The sequence below is a fragment of the Lycorma delicatula genome, chromosome 10, assembly GCF_047948215.1.
Source record: "Lycorma delicatula isolate Av1 chromosome 10, ASM4794821v1, whole genome shotgun sequence".
NCBI classification, from domain to species: Eukaryota; Metazoa; Arthropoda; class Insecta; order Hemiptera; family Fulgoridae; genus Lycorma; species Lycorma delicatula.
The window spans coordinates 103,655,056-103,682,032 of NC_134464.1; positions in this window are offsets into that span (position 1 = coordinate 103,655,056).

Below are 26,977 nucleotides of genomic sequence, written 5' to 3' on the forward strand. Positions count from 1 at the left end.
TAATTAAATATTCAAATCTAGTCAGTTGACTAACATGTAAATACATGACACATTTCAACTAGATAATTGTCAAAGATAATATATAGTAAGTCTATTTTTATTGTTATCATTAACATTAGATCATTAGAAATTTAAATGTTAATGTAACATACGGCATTCAAAGTAAGCAGGGAATTATTTAGTACATAGATTTATCATATATCACATTAGTTGTTTAAATATAAATAAATAAAAGTAACACGGTAGATACTATAGAATTGCATGTACTTGTTAATAGTGCATGTTATATTCATGCATGATACATGCAACTATGAAGTTCTTAAGTGATAGTAAAACCAAGTAGTTCTGTGTTAATAATATCAGATACACAAACCATAAGGTGAGAGACTATTGATTGACGTCACTGTATTTTATTTTATATCAATGTATCTAAATACATATATCTGTACATTATAAATAAACATCATGGATATGTCTTAATTTAAATTACTAAATAAAATTAATATTTCTGTAATTTCATTTGCTGACTTCGGTGGCGGAGTGGTAGTATCTCGATCTTTCATCTACCGGAAGGTCCCAGATTTGAATCCTGGTCAGACTAAGGTAAAAACATTTCCATTTGCACAAGCTTCAAGTTTCCGTAATCATAAATCATCATCTAAAGAAAAATTGATCGTTTAAGTTAAACTATAATCCTGAGTGATATTGTAATATCGTTTAATTATTTCAATAAATTAAACGTAATACTGGAAATTTAAATCGATAATTCGCAAGATATAATTCACGAAATCTTGAAGCTTGTGCGAATTGAAATTTTTTTGCCGTATAAAAAAATCCTTAGCCTGACCAGGATTCAAAATTGGGACCATCCGGTCCATGAAAGATTGAGGTCAGCAGATGACCTAAACTAAAAACTAAAACTATTCATTTTATTTAGTAATTTAAATTAAGAAATATGATATTTATTTATATTGTACAAATATATGATAAAATCTAATATTTTTAATCATGGTAGTACTTTTTAGGTAGATTTCATAAGAAAGCTACCTAATGTAATGGGTACCCCATCATTCTACTTCCGGAAAATTTCGACATATCTTTGCGTTTCACATCCCCCCAGACACCAACACCATCATCAGCTCAAAAGTTTATATATATATATATATATATATATATGTAGTTTATATATTACACTTTCTTGTGGACACAATAACTGCCGTAATTTTGCGCCAATCACTTTTAAATTGTTCGTTAAAAATAACTCGTCCGAAAATCTCGGTCGAATTCGTTAACGGCCAAAATCAGACAACGGGAGTGAAAATGTAGGGGTATTTTTGAAGAAACAAAATATCGCTGTAACTTTCTTATTAAGTAAAATATCGAATTCGTTTAAAGTTCCTACTATTCTTTGTATAAGGGACTATCTAAGTAAAGTTATTTGATATCACCAACCATTGACCCAGGGGGTTGAAAAAATGGGGTTTCGAAGACAAAAAATCATACCTCCTCAATAGGAACAGTATCGAATCGGTTCAAAGTGGTTGTTAGTCTTTTAAACATTACCTAAAACTTTTGTTTGAAACAATTTTTGATATGACCAACCATTACGGCAAGGGATGAATAAAATGTTGCTGGAATTGTAAGAAGATGGAGCTTGTCGTATTCTAAACGTGTAAAACAGTTTTTCACATGCTACCATTTTCGTATTGAGTAAATTGAAGATTTTCTTAACTTTACGGTGGAAATTTTTTTTATTCCCTACTTAGTACCGGTGAAATCTACCTCCGCCTTCCGGCGTGCCGAAAGGGATTTTTTTATATAAAAGGTAGATAGATGATAAACTATCGATTGTACCTTAAATTAAGATTAAATATGCCGTACAAAAATAAATAATACAGTAAAATGGAATACATTTGACCGAATAACTATAACTAATTTTAACAATAATTTTACATATTTTTGAAACGACCTTAATTTTTTTTTGTGTTTTAAATATATGTGATTATTCTTTCAGTGTGTTATAATTTAAAGAATAGTTAAATTTTATTAACCGGCTTCGAAAAAGAAAGGGATTCTCAATTCAATTCGTAAATTTTTCCCTCTTCAACAAATGGACCGATTTTGAAAAAATGTCGTTTTTTTTTGTAGAAGAATTTCCTAAATAGTTTTACTATAAAATTTACCAGGTAATATTTTTTATTTAGTAGTCTATAATATTAAGGCCAGCAATAAAATATTATAAAAAAATTATGTTTAAACAAGAAACGTCATTATAATGAACATTCAACAATATTATTTCGTTAGCAATTTTGAAAAAAGATACATTAAAAATAATAATCCGACAGGTTTGATCAAATTCTCAGTAAAGGATCTTAAATACAAATTTTTATTAAAAAGGAAAAAACTTAATTTGGATGTCAAAAAATAATATAAAAAAACTAGCTGACTTCGAAAAACCAAAATAAACCAATATTTATAAAATTGTTATCCACAAATAACCTTGAATCCTTCTTCCAAGGATATTTTAATATCCTTATAATTGCTAATAAGGTCCTAATAAGATATATATTACGTTTTCAACATTTATTTAGAATTTTGATAATTTATTACTGTATCTTAATATATATTTGATTACGCGGAGAAAGTTTTTATTTATATAGTTGTCCGAGGACTTTGTTTCTATCCGGTGGCTATAGAAAAGACTTAATCTGGTACCGAGAAGGTTAGTAAAGCCACGTTTTCAAATCACACTACAACATACGTTCTTATATATATATATATATATATATATACAAGGAATTCAAAATATCTTCATACTAAACATGAAATTTATCAATCATCTCGTTAGAAAGATCAGCTGTCAGTAGAATATAGAGATTCGTGACTTAATGGTTGGATGATTAAATAAATTCTATGTGATACAATAATGAAATATTTTAACACAATAATATTTACACGAGGAAAAATAGATGACCACAAAAAACATAACAATGCATTTTTAATGAAGAATACAACAATATAAAATTGTATCTAAAACGTATTAAAAAAGGTATTTTTTTAAGTTAAAATTATTTATTAAGTTTCTACATACATCTATAAATTATTCCTTTAAATAAATAAATTTAACGAATTTTTTTTGTTATCAACCTACTTTCAATACTTGAATATCAATAAAATATTTAATAATTTATATCAAATACTTTCATAATCTTAACCGTTTGGTGTTACAAAAAGTAATAATAAAATAACCCACAAGGTTTGTCTAGTGGTAAGTCGAGAGTTCACATGTTCAAATCCTAATAAAGGTAGTTGATTTTATTCGGATTTGAATATTACATTGTGGATACCGATGTTTTTAGTGGTTGGATTCCAATTAACCAAAAATTTGAGGAATGATCGGCCTGTGTCTATTCCAGGCTACACATTTACCGGTACAGTTCCATTTCACTAATAAGTCGCTAATTAATACGGTGTGTTCAACAGTTATCTGTTTCGCCGGAAGAAGAGAAACGCACCGACACGTTCCTACTATGAGTGTAAAGATACAGTAAGACACAAATTCTTCGAGTGCGGTGGGTGGGCGGACGAGAGAGCTCGATGCTGTGCGAAAGTTGGGTCGGCTGGATGTAAGCAATCTACTAGAGTTGATACTGTCCAACGAGACTTCTTGAGGGGCGGTCGCCACCTTAGCAGAAAGCATCCTGAGGGTAAAGATGGCTGAAGAATATCAGTAAGGATAATCTTCAGCAAAGAGGATGGTGAGAGGTCAACCTGGATAAGAAGGCAGTCGAAGGCCAACGCTCTCTCGGAGTCGTCAACGCGGCTGAAATGCCCAGGACTTCCCAACCTAACCGGAGAAGACCCGCAGGCGGTACGGCAGCCCGTGAGTTATGCCGTAAGGTAGGTATCCGAGCTAGTTGACCGGGCTAATCTAGCGGTTAACTCGTCATCGCAAATCAACTGATTTAGAAGTCGAGAGTTCTAAGGTTCAAATTCTAGTAAAGACAGTAACGTTTATTCGGATTTGAATACTACTAGATCGTGGACGCCGGTATTTTTTGGCGGTTGGATTTCAATTAACCACAAATATCAGGAATGGCCGACCTGACACTATACAAGACTGCACATCATTTACATTTATATATACCATCGTCATTCATTCTGTGAAGTAATACCTTACTGCGGTTCCGAAGGCTAAATAGAAAAACGAAAAAAAGAAAAGATCAACCGGCTTTATTTGTTTGATAACCTTATGATATATGAGTTAAATCAATTTTATGCCCGATTTTTTACTTTATGAGGTAAAATTATCGTCTAAGAAGCCAATAAAATTAAATTTTTCATAAGTTAATCTTGCTTAATTTTAACATTCGTTTTCCAGTTAAGAAGTATGTCTAAATGTAATTCAATATTACCTTTCAATGATTTCAATTACTAATTTACGGAATTCGTTATTTATTAAAATTTATATATGCACACAGTTTGACACCTAATTTAGTTGAAACATGTATTATTCTTATTTCATTTCTTCCTAATGATACTTTTTTCTGCAACTTTTAAACAAGATTGAAACGGTAAAACATAGTTTTTGGTTCTTCATATACGGAAAAAATGACCGTTAACATCTGAAAAAGTCGCTACAACAATGCTTTCGGATGGCAAAAGATTAAACGTAATTATTGAATCATTAAATAATTTTATTCTAGGATTATCCAATTTAAATTAAAAAAATTTCTATTCCCTTAAACATAATTTTTACACAAGTAGGATTATATTTAGCATAGTATTGTAAATAGATAATAAAGCGATAACCAGTTCGAAAATAAATAAGAACGTTGACAAAAAGAAAAAACAGAACTTATAAAATGAAAAAAAAAAAAGAAAAGAGGATAGGCAGAGATGATGTTATAGACGTTGCCAACGACAGGCATACTAACAAACTGGTTCTCATTTAACTATACAAGAAGTATTATTACATAGTAAGAAATTTTAGAAAGCGCCACTAGAATGCTCTGACGTTTATAGATTCGTGACTAAGGTGTCACGTCTCATGTCATATTTATCATGCAAGTTTATCGCCTATACTTATTATACCAAAGGCTACTATACAATGAGAATGCTATTCTGACTTTTTTAAACCTTAAATATTCTTTTATGACTTTAACTAACCTATCAATACAAAAAATCTTTCACTTTTCATACTCGTTAAATAAAATAAATCAATATTATATTGCTTTATATTTGTATATCTAATTATGAAATACATATAAAATATTATACATATAATTTTTTTTCTTTTTTTTTTTTAGTACGCTGTAAGTTATAAAAAAATGCGTAACATTTAAAACGATGGCATGTCTGTTTTATTATTACTGTTATTATTCGTATTATAATATTTATTAAAACATGTATCCGGTTAAACGATTTATATTTTTAAGAGTATTAAATAATTTAATGGAAATTTACGTTGAAAATTTTCAACATCAAATAATTTTCATAAAAAGTTAAAAAAACATAATCTACTCACCAAAAGCTAACGCAACAATCTAAGAAATAATATATTAGCTATTAAAACGGATTCTAGTACTGAATAAAATTTCACTTTCCCGGCGATTACATCTAGAATGTATTAAGTTTATTTAACTTAGAAACTTACAAAGTATGTTGATCACTCAAAAATGGGATATCGGACTATTTTGCAGATCTTTACAATTTATAGTCCGATTACTTCGTCTAGACAAAAAAAAAAAACATATGTATGAATGTTACGTATGCGTGTCGCACTGCTTTTGGCTTTATATCTCAGAATTGAACCAACCGATTTTCTTAAAATTTAGCTGAAATATTTCTATATATGGAACATAGATCGTATTAATTTTTTTTTCAAAAATCGTTAAGAGAGTGGGGATATCGCGAAAAAATAATTTCTATTTTCTTCAGAAGTATTTTAAAGAAAAGTTTATTAAAGCAAAATTTTTACTTACAATTCCTAATGCCATACCTGTAAATAATTAAAAAATCTTCCCGTACCTATTAAAATTGAAACATATGTTTTTACTCTACCAACCTTCGTTAAAATATTTTTCAAAAATTGTTTGAAAGTTTATACTTCATATATAGAGCTATCGCTAAACGTCTACAATCTTTTTAAATTAGAGACTCAAATTTTTTAAACTTTAGACGGATCTAAAATGCAATTTCTGAATTTGTTATAAATTAATTAATTAATTAGTTTAAAGTCTAACTACTCATTTCATCTTATAGAATTTTTTCTGTAAATCATCAAAGAAAAAAATGAGAATTAAAAAAAATCTCATCTGCTCAGTGGAGACACTATATTTAATGAATTGTATCTAACTTTTTACTTTAGGTAATCTATCCCAGTTGAGATTTAAATAGCACTAATCAATGTTTACTTCTCTGAGAGTATGTGTGGTACTTTATACCACTAATATTATGGTTTTTAACAGTATTCTATAGCATGTTTGATTTACTAAGAAAGACAACCGGGAGAAATTTTATTTTAAATGAAAAATAAATATTCCGTCTGAATTTGAAAAGTTTTTTCACATTTGTCTTTTAAATTTTGTTGAAGCACATGTTTCTTATTTCCATTTACGTTTTTTGAAAAAAAATATTTTTCATTCGAGTGACTTTTTTTAAAATCTACCCGTATTTTAAACAGACATTAAACTAAAAAATATTAAATTAATAAAATAAGAATTTACAAAAAAACACATAATCTTTTAACTTTTTAGTACTTTTTTTGCAGCCGATATATTTCAAAGTTAGTTTTACATCAGTACTTTTTTTTAAAAAGATTTACATAAAAAAGTAAACAGATATAAAAACCAATAACCATAAAATGTGATTCTACTAAACTATAGAAAGATTACCATTTAAAAAAAAAGTGGAAGGGTTTATAATTTTAAAAAACTGAAGTCAGAATAAATAGCACGCAAGTTAGAAGTTGCTAAATGTTACCCGATTTATCTATACGACACTATGACGTATAACATTATACAACATTTTTATTGTTTGCCATTTTCAGAGAAAATTTGGTTTTCATATTCCTCAACCCATACGATAACCGATGTTAAATTAACACTGAGCACGGTTAATAAATGTACGTGACGGTTTTCGTTTACGTCATGCGATCGCTCAGTTTATTTGTAAGTATGAAGAATGGTAGCGGTTTAAAAGAGATGTTAATTCAATTTTTCTTTCAGAAAATAATATCGTTTTCAAAAAAATAGCGATCGTTTAATCAGATTATCATTGAATAGAAATTACGTCTGGTTTTATCGTATAATTAATTTAAATAACTCATTTAATTGTATTACTAAATATTAAACCGGTCAAAAATTATACCATAAACGAATAATAAACTACATAGTTAATTAAAGATGTGTATTTTTAATAATAAAAGAAATAAATGTAACTTGAAAAGAATAGCGTAAAGCGTAGAGAAGCTTTTTCAACTAAAGTAAATTGCGAGAATAAGAAGCTGAAAAATGTAAACTGAAAAAACTGAAAAAAAAATAATAATTTCAGAATAGTGCAAAAGGTTCAGACAATAATGTTTTGAAACTATTATACTTGAACGAATACTCGTAGATACCTATTTTACGTCAGGGCAAGCCCTAGACGCGAGGGTATAAATACAACCAAGGGCCAACGAGTGTAGTACGCACAATAAGAGTCGGGCGTTATGAGCGAAGTCGGAGTATATCCGAGAACGCACTGTTCTCGGATATACTCCGACTTCTGATACAAAACACGTAACGTAAGTTCAAAGAACACTCATCGGTAGCAAAAATGAAAACAAAAACAGTCATAAATAATAGAAACAATGAAACACAAAGAGAAAAAAAACCAAAAGTAAGAATGAAAAAATAAAAACAAAGAATAGAGAACTAAGTAGAATAGCAAGATGATGAGCAACACTCAATGGATGCAGTTCCACCACAAATGATACAAAGCCTCCAAGATCCAACACGGCGTCGTTTTTGTCTTACAACGTCATCACTATTGTCTAGAAGGTTGACAGTCAAATAGTTCACGTGGTTGTATAGCTGTGGTTTGTATTTTGTACCGACACGCTGTATTTCTTCTTAGAAGTACGGTAAACCCAATTATTCGTTCCTTTCTGCGGTCAGGTACGAGAAGATGTTTGGTGAATTCTTTATGAACAAGGAACAACGACACTATTCATTGATAAAAGATAAATTAAATTTCATTTGTAAATAGTAGAGGTAAATAATTCTTTTATACAATTAATTATTGATTTTGACACTGTAATTTCGTTTCAATTATTAGTTCTTAATTTTCTGTATATTTTTATTATTTATTTTAAATTTCATATTAAAATAATAGTTTTTGTTTGTAATATATATCTACTTTGTAAAAGTAAGGTATTAAAAAGTAAATAAATAGTATATTTGTACGAATTTTAACGTGCTTAATTTCTCAATATCCTTTATCGGTTCGATAACTTAAACCGAAGAATATATATGTTACGGTAAATTTGAAAATTGGTAAATGTTTTATCCAATGTTGGAGAATAACATACATAATTTGTATATTTAAAGTTAATTAGTCGAGGTTAGAGAGCGTAGATTATATTTTGTTAGGTTAGGTTGATGTGCCGGCCTCCGTGGACCAAGTGGTAGCGTCTCGGCCATTCATCCGGGGGTCCCGGGTTCGAATCCCAGTCAGGCATGGATTTTCAACACGCTACAAATCATACATCTCATCCTAGGAAGTAATACCTAACGGTGGACCCGGAGGTTAAAAAAAAATAGGCTACGTTGATATACGAGCGATTCGTCAGTACCCGGAACACAATCTAACCAAACAAACCTACGCACGCTAACCTCGACTAAATAACAGCAATGTTTTGATTATTTAAATAATAAATTCAGTAATTATAGAAGAGTTATTTTAATATGTAAAATATGTTGTTATGGAGAATATGTAAGATGACCGGTATATTTAATAAATTGCTATATATTTATTAAATTCTCCAACATTAAAGGCAATTAATCAAATTAACCGGTAATTATGCATAATAACCGGGTTAATTAAATTTACCTGACACACAGTATACATGAAAAAAAACACATTCAAACCAGTCCAACCAAATTACACTAATAAAAAAAAAATTGTTACCAGGACTTTTGTAAGTGGAAATGGTAAAGGGGCTTATAATAAAAATAAAATAATAAATCCGTGAGCGGAGATTGTGGAGGGGTGTTTTTTTTGGGGGGGGGGGTTGAAAAAACATTTTCAAACAAATGTATCATGCAAAAATCTACAACTTTTGTAGAGATCACGTTATAACATAAGCTCAAAATTTCCCAGAAAAATGCGAAAAACCTTTCTTTTTTCATTTCCGTAAAATAATTTAATTTTGACAAAACTTGGTGAAAGTATTCCTTTCTGTATCTTAAATAACCACAATTTTTTTTTACGTCAACTTTCGCCGGAAATCGCAATAATACCTCTTTTCAACCCCCCCCCCCCCCAAATCAATCTATCCACTACCCGCGCTCACGCAATTATTTTTTTACGTTTATTATAAGCCCCTTTACCATTTCCAGTTATAAAAGTCCAGATTACAATTTGTTTTTTCTTCTAATATAGTTATTTCGATCGGTATAAGAAATATAGAAATTAAATATACCGCAACTGAAAATACATTGATTGATGAGAAAAGGGGGTTTGACTCGGATAATTTAAGTTGAAATAAAGGAAATTTTAAAATCAAGGAAGTAGAAAATGAAAATCCTGACTTCCTTGGCTTAATCCTGAGATTAAGAAAGACGCATCTGGAGAGAAAGAATAGCAATTATTGTACGAAATTTTTTAACACCTCATAAACTTAAAGAAAATGAATGTCAAACAGTTAATATCCGCGTAGAAGAAACAAAAAAAAAAAAATGATATGGATATCTGTAGATAAGTATCATAAAAAAGATACATTTACATACTGTTTTTCTGTAATTCATCTTAAAAGTAACTCGCTGCACCTGTCTCCGGTTACTTTTGTAGAAAGAAACATAAAATAAGAAATAAATAAATAAAAAAAAAGAAGAGAAATGAGGGTTTACGTCACCTGCCCGTGATGTTTGTCGTGTTACGATAAGAACAGTGCGCAATACCTTTTTACCCGTACGTACCGGCTACTATTTTTAAGATGGGGGCCATTTATTGTGAAACCCGCATACTTCAGATACTCAAAGTTTCGTGTTCAGTTCTGATCAAACTGTTGCTCTGAAGAAATTACAATACACTGACCGTTTTTATAAATTGAATAATTATTATCTATCAATATTATTCTCATAAGCATGAGGATTAGGAACATAATGGGGCTCCTGGTTAGATGGGAAGGATGAACGAGGCGAAACCTGAAGTTTTAAAATTTCGAAAGACCTTAATAAAAAACAACCGGGGTAAAACAAGAAATAAACAATTTCCTAAAGAATTTAAGCTGTTGGTACGATCATTAACACATTCAATCTGTTCAAAAAACAAAATTACCTTACTTAGTTACTTAAAAAAATAAATAAGCATAAATTTACAAGTAATTTTGAGATGACAAACCGGGTAAATTGTTTAAAAAAAAATCTTAAAGGAATTAAAAAAATATATAATTAATAAATATTTAAATCATAAGAAAATATAAATAATGTGAAAATTTAAAATTTAATAAACGAACACAAAATTATATTTTAGCTTCAGGGAAAACTTATACGTATAATGATAAACTTCCAGATGATAATAATAATAATAATAATTTAATAAAAAAGAAACGGTTTATATCTTCAGGTAACAGTATATATTTTGAAAAAATAAATAGGCCTATAATAAAATAAGTTATAAATAACAATATCACTTTTTAATAATTAAAAAAAAAAATATTAATAAAATAAAATAAAATAATGGCAGCCATATAAGTTTAATTATTGTTTACTTGTAAAATTCATTTTTCAATTATGTAAAGTAATTTACAATGTATGTATTTCATTAAAAATTAATATCTTATCTATTAAAACCCAGTTTAATGGGGCTATAACCTATTATTATTACCGGGAATAATAATTTATCGATTGCTAAAATAATATGAAATATCGTTTATTAATGTACACTAATAATGATTAAAAAATAAACAAAAAATAATAATATAATAGAAAATTAATTAAAGGCTCAAGTTAAAAAAAAGAATTTGCATAGACGTCTTTAAGCTATCTCTTATGATTCATAAAAATATTAATATATAAAAAACAAATAAAAAAAATACTAGAGAGCATATACATAATTTAATCCTAAAATAAAGTTTTAAGGAATTCTAAAGATAAGATTAATTTGTGATTATGAAATAAATACTGTATAGTAGAAAAAAAAAATTAATAAAATGGGCGAAAATAATATATATAAAATAAAAAAAACATAAAATTTAAGCTTTCCCGTATATATATATATATATATATATATATATATGAGGAGTCCAAAAAAATGTACTCAATGTTTGCTGGTGATAAATTTGACTTGACATAACAATTTTTATCACTGGGAGAGGGTTATAGTATGTGTTCGAAATGACCACCAGCAGTTTCTGTGCAACGGCCATGGTGTCGAACTGCACACCGAACTACGGCTGTTAGTGTATCTGGCGTAATGGCAACGAATTTTTCACGTAGCTCGTCGATTTTTGCTGGTTTCTGTCGATACACGTCATTTTTGATAAGTCCAGAGGTCACAAATCAGGAGACCGAGGTGGGTGCTTAACAGTATCTCTTTGACTCACCCACCGTCGCGGTAGAGTTTTATCGAGGTAAAACCTGACAACTTGATGGCAGTTAGGTGGTGGTAGGTTGGTTGGGGGGGGGGGGGGTTAGTGAGGCGGTCTTGTTGGCGTAAAAAAGTACATCATTCAGGTTTTGGATTGCAGGCAAAATCGTTATCTGAATCGAGATACACCTCACCAGTTACGGTACCCTCGAAGAAGAAGGAACCGATCAAACCTCGCACTGACAGCAGACTACACCACACAGCAACCCCGGTAAATTCACTGCTCTGTGCAGATGAGCGTAAGGATTTTCAGGAATCCAGCTGAGAGTTAAATAGATTGAAACAGATTGAAAAATGTAAATACATTAAATTCACTGGAAAACGTGTATTGCAGCCAGTAGATATACGAATTGGAGACTATAATATTGAGGAAGTAACAGTATTAAAATATCTTGGAGTCATCTTACAGAAAAACTGCAGATTTACTGAGCAGACTAAATGCCTAAATATAATTTTGTCAAAGCAGAGCGCTCCTCGGGCATCAAAAAGAACAGTGTTAGCGACAATCGTAGTGTCAACAATGATGTATGCCGTGCCGGCATGGAGTTGTGCTCTCACTATTAGCAGAAATAGAGACAGGTTGAAGAGAGCACACAGGGGGATACTACTGGGAGTAGTATCTGCCTATAGAACTGTTTCTTACGAGGCCCTCTGTGTGTTCTCAGGAATGTTACCGATTGACCTTATCGCCAGATACCTAGAACTGACAGGTTTTTAGGGAGAGCAGAAAATGAAGTCAGGGAAAACATACATTGAATCTGGCATGAGAGATGGGCGGAGGCTGGAGTGGCTGGATGGACAAGAACCTTAATTCCAGAATTAACAGGATGGGTAAACAGGTGGCATGGAGAAACTGACTATTGGATCACCCAGTTCCTGACGGGACATGGGTGTTTCAATGGTTATCTCCATAAGGTGGGAAGAAGGAGTGATCCCGCGTGCATGTACTGCGAACAGGACGATGATTCTGAGCATACGTGTTTAGTATGTAATTAATGGATAAGACTAAGACACGACGCGGGTATTCATGGAAAAACGCCGAAGGAAACCAAGGATTTCATGCTCAGCAGTAAGGAGAACTGGAGGAAGGTCGCTGATTATATAAAGACAGTACTAAAACAGAAGAATGAAGATGAAAGAAGTATGGGTTTCTAGTATGTTAGGTCGGGTGGACAGCCTCAGCGGTGAGAACCAGCATGCTTAGGTGTGCTGGTTTCAATGTTCCGCTGAGGACTCCTTGGGGTGTGCTGTAGGGACAAGAGAGTATTATGAAAGATCCGGGTGTCACATCACGACTTGTAGGTATGATGTGGTTCCATAAAGGACATAATAGAGAATAAAAAATCTCAAAAGAGCCACCGGTAGGCCTGATCTGCCATGCCGGTATATAGCCGGTAGGCGGGGCCTATTAGAGTAACGGATACTCCCCTGGGTGGCGTAATACCATCAAGTCGGTCCGGCCCAGGGGAGTAGAGAAAGAAAAAAAAAACAAAAAAAAAGGAATCCAGGTGGTTCACAGTACCTTAAGTATGAATTGCGCCTCGCCAGTTCACACAAACTTGCCTGCAAATTTCTCATCATCGCCAACCATGTGCTGAAACCATTCACAGTACTCCATCCTTCGCGTCCTCAGTCCATACTTCGTCCTCATTCGTCGCGTGTACCAGTCTTGGATTGTACACTTTCCACTTTGCACTCTTCAGAATGCGTCTTACACTTGATCGGCTCACCCCGCTTTCGCAATCTCCCGGGTTTACTGATTTTTGTGGTGATCGGAGGAAATGTCTCAACACCGCAGTACTTGTAGCTGTTCGTAGTCGGCCGGATCTTTCCTTGTGCACATCTTTAAACTCTCTCTGCCACTGCTGTCGTACCTCGTGAATGTTCTCGTACTTCCAGTACCGCTTCAGTACAGCCTTGCGTTCAACAAACGATAAGGGAACCTCATCCGTTGTTGCTACGTGACTGTCTTCTGCTGCACCGGCTTATATGACTGGCTCGTTTCACCACCAACCACCCGCGCATGCGCGGCATAAATTGCCAGCTCCGTCTACAACAACGAATTTAATACCTTACACACCCTATACATTAAACTAACGAGTGTAAGTCTTTTGTTTAGATATTATTTAATTACCCACCGGGTTGGTCTAGTGGTTAACGCGTCTTCCCAAATCAGCTGATTTGGAAGTCGACAGTTACAGCGTTCAAGTCCTAATAAAGCCAGTTATTTTTACACGGGTTTGAGTACTAGATCGTGGATACCGGTGTTCTTTGGTGGTTGGGTTTCAATTAACCACACATCTCCGGAACGGTCGAACTGAGAATGTACAAGACTACACTCATACATATCATCCTCATTCATCCTCTGAAGAATTATCTAAACGGTAGTTACCGGAGGCTAAACTGGAAAAATAAAGATATTATTTAATTACAAATAGTGAATACATTTTTTTGCACCCCTCTATATGTAGTTTTAAAAATTCAAAAGTTTTAAGACTTCAAAAATCGGTTTTAATTTTTCCGTCCTCCCATTCATAAAATCACTTCCCAAAAAAATTTTTGATTTAGCTACGTTTACTATGTTAGATGCCAAAAATGGAAAAAATGATCCCACTTAAAAATTTACAACCATTACAAATTTACTTGAGATTTCTGTTGTTTTTCTTGTGGGGGGGAAGTGAATTATGATGAAATCACATGGATCGGCTCCCCTACCCCAAGTGTTGCCCCAAAGTATTTTTCTGCTTTTTATATTATGTGTAGGAAGATATAAAATAAATTCATTTAGAAAATATGTAATAAATAAAAATAAATGCCAATACAAGTGCCATTTAATGCTGGTCTCTCCTTCTAGATTTTAAACTTTTAATTTTTATAAATTTTTAGGTGAGTTGTTTGATTATAACTGTTGTGTAAGGTATACGATTATCAGATATTCATCTGATAATCGTATACCTTACGACCGGAACTCAATGTAATTTAATAAAGCTCTTCCGGTAATTCGCTAATCACTAGCTGGTAACGAGTCGTTCTCTAACATTTATATCATTTCTCTTCCGCCGTGGCAGGCAGATTACAGATTAGAATTAATTATTACAATTTTGATTGTGTACAAAATAAAAGGTAATGAATGACAAGCCAGTTAAATAATTTTTTTCTCAATTAAATTTGAGTATTTTTTCTGCTTTCAATGCAGATACCATTCTCAAATAATTTTGCATTAAATTTCTTGTATTAAAATGGTGTTCAAAAAGGGACCTAACGTTATGGGAAAATCAGTAACTTAAAATATTTGTTGAAAGCGGCCTCCATTACACGATTCACATAATTGAATATGACGTTGCGTGCTTTTAAACACATGTTGTAATGTTTGTTGAGAAACTACAGCGACACGTCGTTCAATTTTGTTCTACAATCGGCAAACGGTGTGAGAATTAGTTCTGTAAGCAGCATCCTTCAGTTACCCCACAAGAAAAATTCAGGAGTTTATAAATTAGGAAACCGAAAGGGCCACAATCCCTTCCAAATCACTTGTCCATGAAAACATTGATCCAAGAAATTCAAAATGTTGCCTGTATGAGCCGTAGCATTGTTTCCTGATGAAACCACGTGTACTCTAGCTGGCCGGCAGGTATAGTATAGTATAGTAGATATATTTAGAAATTGTTACACCATCTGTATGTAGCGCTTACTGTTCACTGTACTATAAAGAATGTCATAAAGATTCACCTACGTGAAATTGCACATCAAACACTCACTTTTTGTCCGTGCAACTGACTGGATTTCCCGTACACCAAATGCGCGTATTCTGTGCATTTACTTATCCATCAAGTTTGAAACCACGCCTCGTCAGACCAAAACCAATCCTCGAGTTCTTCCGGTTCTGACGGTTACAGATCACATGAACCGCTGACTGAAAGCTCATTTTCCAGTTTCTGCAGGTAACAACTAGTGAACAACACGACTTCTGTGCGGATACATCTTTAAAGCCTTGTACAATGCCGTGTGGGTACTACCAACGGAGAGACCAGACCGGCTAGATAGGCGTCGCACAGACTTCTTGGAACTAACAGAATATGTATTTTGCACGTCGATCGACTTTTCTGGATTCGACTTTTAAAATTCTTTCGGTCGACCACGTTTGGCTGCAACTACCAGACAACCTGTCTCTTTGGAACTTGTCGTATAGCCGCTTAATGGAGGACTTGTGTGGCCCATCCATACCCAGAACGCTTTACAGCGTTCTGGGTGTGATGAAAGGTTTTTATCCCATAAACAACGACGATTTTTCAATTATTATCTCGACGACATTTTTTATTATCTCATTTACTTAAAAATTTTCTATTTATATGGTAAAATCATCTACGATTTAAATTACGGCAGTCCAGAGACGTATTAAATGCTAACATATATTATCATCACCACGTTAACAGGAATTTTACTTTTGTAGAGTTACATTCAGTTATCTTTCAAGAAAATAAGGTTTTAATTCATTATAAATGCACTGTGTTAAAAAATTTGATAAACTTGTTGGATTAGACGAGGTAGTAAACTTTCTAACTGGCTATCAAGGTTATCAGATATAACTAACTATACGTGGTTTATTTTATGGTGATATTAAAAGAAAAATGGATGCTCCTGTAGTATAAATACTAATGATACTTAAAAAACGGGGTCATCGCAGAAATCTTTATAGGCGTGATTACAATTTATTTGTAAGATTACTTTATGTTGTTTTTTTTTTTAATTTAAAAACTATTGAAAAACTTTAATTATCAGTAATTTCAGGTATTTCAACTATCCAGTTACATTTTTCTGTAATATAATTATAATAAACCGATGAAAACTGGAGGTTATATTCTGGAAAGATTGCAATTTTTAATAATTTTATAAAATTTTTGGTGTCCGTGAAAATTTCGGCTAATTACGGTTGTTAAATAAATAAAATCTATAACCAGTCTTAAAACTATATAACAATCTCAATCTCAAAGCGTAAATCTCTTCGCGATTTACACTATAATAATACATAAGCTTCAAGCTGGGAAAGTGAAAACGGTTTTATAATATTTCCTTAGTTCAATTGAACTTTTAAAGCTGTTATTGTTTTAATACTTGATAGTATTCTTTTTAAAGCTAATTTCTATAATTATAACATAATTAATTATGTTTAATTTTTACGTATAATTTTATTGTTGAGGGCAGCAAAGATAAGAAAACAAAAAAATATTAAGAATAGATTTTTTTTCATCTTTGTTTACCCCGCCCCCCAGAGACAACCCACAATTAAGTATTAACTACAACTTCGGAGGGTGTCATCGCTTCAAATTACCTCGGAAGAACTCACGGTCTCACCCAGGTACCCGGTCTTTTGATTATTCACTATGCCTCAATGAGGGGACCCCGAAGGGATCCCCCACCTGGGACCTTATTACCTGTAACAGATTATTAAATCTAATAATCTATTACCTGTATGGTAATAGATTTTACCGTACAGGCTAACAAACTTTAGTCGTGGACCAAACTATCGGAACAATAACAATAACGTGAAAAAATTATCTTTCTTGAAATGAGGGTTACCAATAATTAAAAAACTTTTGGTTAAAAATCCTCAAAATGCGCAGGAAGAATGACAATAGATTACTTATTACGTTGATAACAGAACATATTTTTAGAAACCTATTTACGCATATCACAAGGGTTAAAAATTAAAATAGGCTTAAAAAAAGCGGACTTTTCCGTAACGAGCCGTAGCAGACCCGTCAGTGCTTCGCTATTACTAAATTTGTGTATGAATATATATATATAAATTAAATTAACGCAATTGAAAGTTTGATAAAACATTAAAAAAATGAACATTACGGAACTTCAGAAAATTTTACCTTTCCCTTTTACTCTTTCTCCCTTTTTTACCCTTTTCCCTTTACCCCTTTCCTTTCCCCTTCACAATTTTACTTTTCCCCATATCCCGTTTCCCCTTTCCCCGTTTTCACATTTCCCTTTCTTCCTCGTTTATATTTCCCTTATTTCCCTTTCCGCCTTTCTCTCTCCCTTCTTTGCCCTTTACTTTATTCCTTTTCCAGTTTTTCCTTTCCCTGTTTTCCCCTTCTTCCCTTTTACCTTTTTCGATTTTCCCTTTTCAGATTTTTCCTTTTCTTCCTTTTACCCCGCGCGTAAATCGGTTCATAAGTTTTTCAGTCTGTAGCGGACACACATATCGAAAACACTGAAATGGAATCATAAAATATTTAGTATAGCGTGTGTTGCTTTTACGTCCAACAGGTAGTGCTGTTTTTTAAAAAAAAAAACACGGCTTTACCTGTCATAGGTGTCTTAGGTATACAAATAGTAGGTATATTAAAACACGCACATATTCGAATGCAACGTTGTGTCAAAATTTCAAAGCAATCGGTGAAGAACTTTCGGAGATTTAAGATTTTGAACAAACGAACATTAACATTTTTATTTATATAGATAATATTTTTCTATAACAGCTGTACGTCAGTGCTACACTAGCGCTCCTTGTGGTGATAGGGGGTATTATTGACACAGTATACCCACTTAGTCGCTAATTTAAAACATTTTTTTGGAGGGGGGGTGCGATTTTGAAAAAAAATGTTTTGCAGATATTATTACTTTTTAATTGTTATAGGCAAACTAATTGTTGTTATTGTTGTTATAATAACTTTTTAATTGTTATTGTTAGGCAAACTATTTGCCTAAGAAAAATAAGACCTCAATCAGGCAAAATCCCAAGATACTGAGGGTGACTTTGGTTTATAGCTTCTAAATTGAGAATTTAAGGAAAGAAATGTCCCAGTTTACAGAATTAATTTGACCAAGTTTGGTCAAAATCCAGTAGTTCTGGAGATAAAATGTGTGAAATACCGAACACACACACGTACGTAGGAACATCCGGAAAATTTCCATCCGGTTTTTTGGGTTCCTTAGGTGTGAAAACGTCAAAATATTCATCATCATCCAGTATTCAAATTCGAATAAATACCTTTGTTAGGATTTGACCCTGAGAACTCTCGATTTCGAAACCAGCTGATTTATGACGACGAGTTTACCTCTAGACCAATCCGGTGGTAATAATACTAATTATTATTATCAAATTTTTACTTTTATTATTATTAATAATAATAATAATATTAATAGATAAATTATATACGTAATTAATTTAAGAGCTGTTTTGCTAATTCAACACAGATGTAAAGTCTAATTATATATAAAGTAATAAAAAAAATACACATTTTTCTTTAGTTTCTTCAAATACTTTTAAAAATGTAACACAACTATGAAAAAAATTTCAAACGTTTTTAAAAGAGCGACAGAGGCGTAAAATAAGATCGTCTTCAAATAATTAATTAACTTAGTTAATTAATAATTAGGAATAAAACTAATTAATAAGGATATTAGCTTCAACTACGATCTCAAATTAGCGTAGATAAATTAGAATTCATATCCAAAAATTTACTTTGAGTCTACATTCCATATTTTTGAACGTTTTTTTTTTAAGGTAAGGTACTGACAAAACAAAAAGAATTATAATAATAAAAGCAAGATAATAATGATAAAAAAGATAGATACAATAATTAATAATTCCATTACAGCTTGTTACGTCTTGTTGATTAGCTCAAAGCTTAAAGAAATACGTTAAGATTGGTCCGATTATATTTCAGACATTTCTGTATTTTTTAAAATCCAAACTTTTACCTTCACGTCAGTTTAGGTAAATAATTTCAATCAAGACGAAATGAAGTCTTGTTTAAATCAATCTTTTGGCATTTTGTCTGCGTTTGATTTTTTGTCATACGATCACCAATTACATGCGTTTTCCGATTTCAATGAAATTTTTCAGAGTTTTCTAGCTACTAAGCAAAAGAAACTTATGTTCGGCAATGTTTCAGAAATTTATTTCATTTAAAAATATCGTCTGCTATTTTTATTAGGTAATGAAATGCGATGAAAAATAAATTTCTATTGTCAAACTATCAGTAATTGTTCATACTTTCACTCCTCTCTCGCGTGATCTACCTCGAACATTACTTGCTATTTCTCCCAGCGGTTAAGCATTAGATACTTTATCATAACATATTTTACACGATATTAAAGTTTCAACGATTATTTGTGAGATTATTCTCATTATTTCTTAGAATACTGTTAAATTAGTTAATTTTATGTTGATTTTCGATAAATTTTTTTATCGTTCTCCTTCATATATCTTATATGAAATGAAATTTTCGCTGGTCAACAATTGACAGTTATCGATGTCCAGTGTCTCGGTAACGATTATAAAACTGGTAATACAAATGATTTATTTTTTTGGCTATCTAAAATTTTAATAATTAATTACGATAAACTATTACGTTTAATATATTATTTCAATTTTTTAATGTTCTTTTTTTCATAAAGAGCAACATTTCTGTTCGTAGAAGTATTAACACATTTTATTTATAAATTTAATAAAATATATTTCACATTTAAAAAAATTAGATGCGAAGTCATTATGCTGTAAGACCATAATTAAAAATATTTAAATATAAAAGAATTTCCTCAACATTTAAAACAATATTTATGTTAATAATAAAATAACCTATTAAAAAAATGTTCAATATATTTATAGACTAAAAATAATAATTTCAATATAATCTATGCAAATATAATGTCGTATAATATTTTTATACGAAAAAGAAGGGTTATGAAATTTGTAATTTTACAGTCTAACTTCAAATATATCAGCTACTGGGCGCGGAATAGGTTCGGTTAAACTTATATCAGTATAGTTAGACAGAATACATGTAGGCGTAAAGTGAGCCACTGTACGTTTTAAACTACTACCTCAGAATAAAAAAAACTAAATAAATAAATAAATAAAAAATGGCGACAAATAATTTAAAACGATCAAGCCTTCCTGTCAACACGTAATATTTTCTTTTAATCTTTAAAAATTCTATTTTATATTACGAAATTGAAAAAAAAATAAATAAAATAAAAGATATAAATTGAATTATGATGCCGATGAAAACAATATAAAACCAGTGATTTAAAATATTTTTTATAGCTGCTACAAGCTAATCTATATATCGGATATATTATGTGCTACCTTAAACGCCTTTATTAACATAAATATCTTTTAATATATACGGCTAAATAAAAAGAAAAAAAAAACGAAAAAACATACAATCTTTTTTATGTACCAACGTAGTTGAATATTAAATAATAATACATTCTATATGTTTTACCAAACCCTTTTAAATATAGAAAATATTAATGTTGTTTTATTATCACAAACTTTCAACAACTTTTGATATATGCAATATGAAATAGAAATTCAACCGTAACATTTGTCTACTGATATCTCTTATTAAATAATTCATTATAAAAATTATTTAATCAAATAACTTTATTCAATACACATAATGAAGACTCATCAACATACGTCATTTGTAATATCAGTTCACTAACTGAATTACCTTGTGCACAGGATTTTAGCTCATCTACTCGATGAGAATTATACTACCATGTGTATCTTTCATCCAGAAGGTTCTGAGTTCGAGGAGAAGCATTTTCACAGGCTATTAAATTCACCAATCATACGAGGTCTGTAAATAAAGTAATGAGACTATTTTTTTTCTGGCAGCCGAAGTGGCAACACTGTAAAGTTTCTAGTAAACGTATGGTTATATGAACACCTGATTTATATTAGATATTAATATTTTTAGTCTATCGTTGCCGCGTGAGACGTAAACAAACTTTTCGTGAAAATGAGTTTTCGTTGTGCGTTACAAAAATGAGTGATACTAATTATCATCGTTGTGCTTTTATGTTAAACTCTGTAAGAATGCTACTGAAACGTTTTCAAAATTTAAAAGGGCGTACAGAGATGACACTCTGTCACGAGCCCAAGGTTTTAGGTGATTTAAAGCATTTTCAGATGGCCGGGAATCAGTTGCGGGATCCACGCTCTGGAAGACCGTTAACATAAAAAAGTAACGACGATGTTAAGCGAATCAGAGATCTGATGCGGTACGACCGGCGATTAAATGTCAGAATGACTGCAGAACAATTGAATTTAAACCGTATCACAGTCCATCGAATTTTGACAAACAAATCGGACATGAAAAACGTTTGTGAAAAATTGGTCCCAAAAAACCTCAATGTTGAACAGAAAAATAGCAGGGTGGAAGTGTGCCTCGATCTTCTAGGGCGAATTGAAACTGATCCTGATTTTCTAAAAAAATGTTATGAATCTTGGATATTTGAGTACAACCCAGAAACAAAACGCCAGAGCGAGGAGCGGGACACTTCAAACTCACCACTCCCAAAAAAAGCAAAAATGAGCAAATCAAAAATCAAAATCATGCTAATTTATTTCTTCTATTTAGTAATGGCAATGTCCATAAGTTTTTGTCTACAGGACAGACTGTAAATCAATATGTTTACAGAGAAATTCTGGAAACATTGCGGAAAAGATTTGCCCGCGTGAGACCAGCCATCAAAGACAACTGGATGCTGCATCATGACAATGCAACTTGTCACACTGCACTCAAAATTAATGAGTTTTTGTCAAAGAAAAACATTCCTGTAGTTCCTCAACCCCACCTTATTCACCTGACTTGAGTCCCTGCGACTTTTTCCTGTTCCCGACTTTAAAAAACCATCTCAAAGGACACCATTTTGAAACAGTAGAAAAAAATGTAAACGACCATCTGAAGGATATTCCGGTTTCTGAGTTCAACACTACTATGAAAAATGGGAAAATATTTGAAGCGTAGCGTGGCTTCTCAAAGGAACTATTTCGAAGGTGATAGAGTCCATGTATAATTGGATTGTAAATAAAAAGTTTTTCTGAATCAGTCTCATTACTTTATTTGTAGACCTCGTATGTGACTGTATCTAGGTGTAAAAAGGAATAAATAAATAATTTGTTGTATTAATTCTAAATTTATTTAAAAAAAGAGGAGAAATTCTCATACAATGTATAAGTGTTTTAAAACGATTATCCAGAAAGTAGTGTAATGTATTTAGGATGTATATATGTTTGTTTGTTACACCGTAACACCTGAACGGCTGAACCGATTTTAGATGTATGAACCCCTGTATAACCCCTGGAATCGTTACGTTACCGGGAGTGTCAGAAGCTAATACACACACACACACACACACACACACACACACACACACACACACACACACACACACACACACACACACACACATATATATATATATATATATATATATATATATATATATATATATGTAGGTGATTCAAAGGAAAGGGAAATAATTTGGGAACTGATTCTATAACTTGAAATAAGGAAAAAGGTTCATATAAACATATGTCCGAAAACCTTTTTTATGGAGTTATGGCTACCAAAAACTTTGGCGTAGATTTCAGTTTCTCCGGTGAAACTTCGGTATATTAGGAGTAAACTGATGGGTTTTTATGTTTTTTAACCTGAAAACTCGAATAAAATAAGTCCCATAGCTGTATTTCCGATAGTTTTTATGACATCCAACGTAAAACAAAAAAAAATTCGGTGTCGAAAAACTTTTTTAAATGACTAATAAATGCGTAAATTTTATTATCAAAACGGGTAGAAAATTTTATTCTGAGAAAATCGATTTAATAAAGTCTATGAAAAACAGAAAAAATCAACTTTTATTAATAATAAATTTAACAAAAAATAAATAAAAATCTTATGAATTTGTAAAAATTAAAAACAGCTGTTTTTGTGTAATAAATTTAAAACTTTGAAAAATTAAGATATTTTTAATTTACTTTACAAAAATTCTTACTGTAGTTTATATTCAGATAATTTGTTACACGACGGCTCAAAGAGGAGTGTAATATATTTAGGATGCATGTATGTTCCACATATATACATATTCAACAGCTGAACTGATTTAAATTTGACCCAGCGTAGGAGCCCTTACGTTACCGGGATAGTCATAGGCTATATATATAAATATTTAAATAAACTTAAAAAAATATATACTACATACAAGATGTGTTCAAAAAGTAACGAGAATTTTTGAAATTTCGCGGGCTGTATTAGTCCGATTTTCGGGATTTTTTCGTTGTTATATTGATAAACATGTCTGAAAAGTATATGTAAACTTTATCAATGCTGGATATTTAGTATGGTCAGCTGTCAAAAGGATAATACGTGTTTTGGTACGATCGGTGATTTTTTATTTGTATAAATAATGGATCAGAGAATTTATGTTAAATTTTGCTATAAGAAAGGAATAAAGTATAGCAATGTTTTAAAAATATTAAATATTGCTTTTGGTGAGTCTGCTATAAGTAATTACGTAATTATCCTATGTTTAAGAGCGATGTTTGTCAGCGATGTTTTTTTTTGAAAGTCGCGTTTTTTAATTTAAAAAATTTATATTTAGGTTTTAATATTTTCTTTATGATTTTTTTATTTTACTATTATAGAGGAATTTCATATGATGAACTTATTACTGTGTTTTAATGATAGATAACCAAATATAATTTCAATCTTAAAATTACTTTCATAGAGAAACTTAAGAATATTATATCCAAACATGGGGTGAAACATAAACGCATATTCTTAAATACTAGAAAGCTTTACCTCAAAAATCAGTAGCTGAATACATTAATTCTGTAGCATTACATTTCTTTTCACTTTCTCGGCGAAGATAGCATGATTCGTTATATTAAAGGGGAAAAACTTACTACAAACAATACCCTATATACAAATATATACAAATAAATGAATAAATATTACATATATGAGACATATAAGAATACACTGAAGTTCATAAACGAATTGAAAAAAAAAGTTGATTTTAGAGTTAATTTAAAAAACACGGTAAGTATTTTTTTTTAAATTCCTTCATTAATTATTTATTTTTCTTACTTTATTTATTACTGTGAGTTAAGGTTATTACTTTTTTGTTCATTATCATTGTTACTTCTTTTTTTACTTCCTCTACTTATTTTATTTATTTTAAAAATAATAATTCTTGTTAAAGATTCATTTGATTCTACTAAAATTTTTATAGATTCCCTAATCTGACACGGCAGTTTGTCAGGAGTTCTCATATAACTAACAGATTCAAAGTTAAAAAAAAGAACAGAAATAATTCCATTGAAAAATAAAACATAAAACATGACACATTCGTAATTTATGAATAACATAAACAAAAAATAAAAATCTTATCCTCAAACAATTCTGCTCTCCAATTCTCTCCTTCAAGTTACTTAAAACTAATTAAATGTTAAACAAAAATTAAGAATGTCTTCTTTCAACTTCTTCACAGAAAAGAAATTTAATGTATTTGGTGATAAATCTGAGAAAATCTTTGGGAGAAGATATGACAACATACAATAGCCGGCCTCATTGTTATGAGGCCGGTGTATAAAATAAGGTGTGTTTCGAGTTCCATACTTTATATTTATTAATTTTAAAAACTATGACCAGAAAAAGTTACCAGTTTATTATGGAGTAATAAACTGGAATGTGTGTATTTTTATGGCTTTTAGTTTTAATTACTTGTTTTTGGATGGGACGCATTACATTTATATAACTATCCTCAATATGCCTCCAAGCAGTAATACCATATCTTAAGATTGGCTCGAAAAATGTGTAATACACAAATTTTAAAACATAATTAGGGAAACGAAACTGTATATGATTCATCTTACATTGCATACTAAGCAATCAAGCAGAAATAACATTAATTTGTTTACACCAAGTAAAAAATTCATCAATAATAATGCCTAAATACTTATGCTAGAATTTATAACCTACAACAGGGCAATTGCAAGAAGCTAAAGGATTTTCCAAACAAATACAATTATGTATTTTTTAAAATTCTATTAATTTTTCTTTAATTGGACAATGGATGTGCGTCAAAGCCGTCTTTATTTCATTAATAATTAAGCCTTAATCATGAGCCCATCCCAACTCCGTAGGGGGAATACACCCGTCTTGCGATGCTTCCGGTCGCCAAATCACCTTCCCCCGTTCCTAGCCGTGATGGGCTTTAACGGGAGTCGTTTTTTACATCTCATAGTAATAAGCCAGGTCTCGTTGGGATACTACCGATGTAATAGCGTCGGTAGATATTTACATGCGTTTAATAAACTCGGCTTTTGTCTTCGCTGCAGGTCTCATTCAGACATCTGGAGTGTCCTGTAACATTTCCCTTTAAACTAGCTAACCGAGTTCACGGAAGCACGAACCCCGCGCCTAGTTCTACATTTTACAGAGCCAATTTGGTGTAAATGTCTCTTAAATTCGAGGCAAATTAATAATAATATACCACCAAAAATGTTGTTCGCAACAACGAAATTTATTCCTAGTTCCTTAGTGAACTCAAGTTCAGTTCTTTGACTTGGAATCACGAGCCCAGCGTAACACTGCATCATGATCTTTTTGCATATGAAATAGAGCGCGTTCCTAGGACGCATTTGCTATAACTAGAGTAACATCATCAAGGAACTGGGTAACCTACAAAATTTTTAAAAATTATCGATAACAATTACACTAATTAGGTATAATGAAGGTCCTAAGATAGATCGCTGAGGTACTCCGGAATCTATATGAACTTTATGACTCGATTTTTTACGAACTTTTAAATAGAAATTACGGATAAATAAATAGCTCTGAAATCAAGTCATCACACGTCCACCAACTCCGATTTCTTTAACCTTCCTCAGTAATACGGAATGTAAAAAGAACATCGAATGATTTGGAAAGATAAATAAACAAATAATATAATAATTAGATAAATAATATAATAATAATAACAATAATAAAACACAATCCAATCATAGGGCCTTAAGCAAGATCGTTAGTAATCGTTTGTCGTCATCTCTTATATTAAGCAAATATTAGGATTTTTCTTTGTTGTTTTTGCTTGCCAGGTTACTTGTAAAGTCTTTTTTTAGGACTATCCAAAATTTAAATAAAAATTATACTTCTAAAATAAGTAAACAAAAACACAAATGAAATCATAGAATAACGTTTAAAATTAATAAATAGTTTTTTGTGTTTAATTTTGTTTCAAATTGAAAAAGGAAACGAGTATATGTTTTTGCTTTTTAGCCCGTCGATTTATTTTTATTATTTATATAGTT